Genomic DNA, 2509 nt, shown 5'->3' with positions numbered 1-2509 from the left:
GGAGCTATATACATTATAAATAAAATAATATATATATACAACACGGTCGAGTTAACTCCGTACCTGGCGGACATAATATATATATTATGGCTGCCAGGTACGGAGTTAACTCGACCGAGTACTACATGTATATATAATATCGTGATTGTGTGTAATAATTGTTCGTTTTTGTTGTGTTATAATAGACATTTGAAGGTACCTAAGAAGACAACTATGAAATCCGTGGGATATAGGAGCTATATATACATTATAAATAAAAAATAAACATGTGTGTAATTGTGGGTTATTGTTGTTTCGTTGTCATGCTACGGCTGTCTTGGGAAAAAAGAAAATGCATGTATATCTTTTAAATATTTTATTTTTAGTATTCTTTTAAATCAATGCACACCGAGTCTAAAAATCCTGCAGGTTCATCTGAGTCACCTTGATATCTGGCCCAGGACAAGTAATATACTATCGAAATAATGTGGACACAACTACCTAATGTACGGCGGCCATGAATGCAACTACAACAATATTCTGAGATTGCATTGCGATTGTAGAGTATATAGCAATAATAAATTCTTGCTTGAACGTGTCTCGATTGAATTCGACACCTTATTAACATGTTTCCCTCTTCGTCATTGATGTTTACTGTATCGGGATGTCTATAGATTCCATAGTATACACGCCGGTTTCTCGTACATGTTGGAAGCAGTAAGACCTTGCCAGCTTTACATGGTATGTTCCAATAGAAAAAATAAGCAACTCATCGTGGGTCATTCTAGGAAAATCTTCTATTGAGGTTGCCTCCATCCTCTGAAACGCAACGTTTCTTTGTGCGTTTAGACGTTGTTCATCAACGTAATCAGCCAGTATGCTTGGCCTATTTACATTTTGATCTATCTTTTCTATAAAGATTTCAGTCAGCGGATTATCACCGTAGCTCTCTATGGTTGCGTTGATCAACGCTGCTGCTATTTTAAAATCTATCATTGCATTGGGCAAAGCAATATTAAAATATTTGTGTCGGAATATCTTAAAGCTCTGCTTCATTCTCCCATTGACGGTTTCTACTACCCATCTGACCAAAGTTACCAATCTAGATTTGTTTGCAGCTTCAGTGGACAGTTGTCTTTCGTGCCTGCCAAGCGACTGTGGCGTACAGACCGTAAATCCACATTCTTCGGTATATCCCAATGCATCTCTAAATCCTCTGTCTAAGATCATCACGTCATCAGGTTCAAGAAACCATCGTATTGGTGCATCTTCCATGTAGTCATTGTGGTTATCCAAAATCTGTCGTAATATGTCAGCATCTGACGTTCGAGCGTTGTAGGGTCCAGTCACATCTAAAATGTAGCCATCTCCACATACAATCATAAATGGCTTGACGAGATTAGCGTATTTGTGTAGACTGTAGCTCATGCGCTGAAATAGGAAGTTTGAGCTTTTTTGAATAAATAAATAGGTGCCATCTAAAATAATTATTGCTCCCGTTCTGTCTGGTGTTCCATAAATATGATTAGGCAAAATCCTGTTTCTCGCTATAACTTCGGCGCGAGTTATATGGTCGAGTCCGAGGTACTTGTGGAAGAAAGTCATTCTTCAAACATTCTCTCGCTTCTTTTATTTTACGTTGGATAGTTGACTTAGACAAACCAAAAACTGATGAAAGTCTTCGGTCAGGTTCACCGGTTCTCAGTTTACATAGATACATTCCCAACACCGTTTTCCATCCGAATATTCGCGTAAAGAAGGTGTTTCATTGAATATGAGGTTGAACTGCTGATGACTAAAGCCAGTCCAAAAGTGAAGGGTATCTGGACTTATCTCGTCCAGTTTTTCAAAATCGAGCTGCCCTTTATTTTCGAGGGCTTTCGTATATATTTCTATCATATCAAGTATGTTCTCGCCCCTGAAACTCTCTTGGCGTACGGTAACATTATCCGAAAAATCCTCCGAAGTCACGTTTCTCAAATGGTGTTGACAGATACGGGCGAGAGGTGGTATATACAAATGATAGTAGCTCAATAGATACGCCTTGATGGTATGTGATACCGAACGAAGGTCTAAGTTATGACAATTGTTTATCATACACCGTCTTGATGAGTTTGCCGCGCGCGTCAAGCCTGATACAGTAAACGAATTATCTACTGGTAGCGCCGGTGGTGCAGGTGGATTCGTCAAGGCGTAATCAATACGCTGCGAGCATGGATGACATATTGATCTGGATCCGTTAAATGCAATCTAAAATAAACTAAAAACGAAAATGATTGATACTATCATCTCGCATGTAAGTACCTCCTAAGTCTTCGTAACCTACTCCTTATAATCAGAATGACTTCATGATTCTCATTATCAACTATTAATCAGGAGCTATAAAGGCTAAACCGTACTTCCGCGTCGCAGTGCGCCGCGCCTCTCCTCACAAATAACACAACGCGCCGCGGCGTCACGCGGAAGTACGGTTCAGCCTTCCCGGGTTTCGGGTTATTTAAACTGCGACATTCCGTCAAACGTTAAACGG

General features: G+C 39.7%; 1 pseudogene; it reads right to left on the bottom strand.

The window, feature by feature from the left end:
* Positions 1-361: 361 nt before the first annotated feature.
* LOC121736242 lies at positions 362-1416 on the bottom strand (annotated as a pseudogene).
* Positions 1417-2509: the final 1093 nt, after the last annotated feature.

This window comes from Aricia agestis, chromosome 18 (genome assembly GCF_905147365.1).
Source record: "Aricia agestis chromosome 18, ilAriAges1.1, whole genome shotgun sequence".
Taxonomy (NCBI): domain Eukaryota; kingdom Metazoa; phylum Arthropoda; class Insecta; order Lepidoptera; family Lycaenidae; genus Aricia; species Aricia agestis.
Note: the sequence above shows the minus strand (reverse complement) of the source record. Positions and strands in the feature narration are given on the sequence as shown.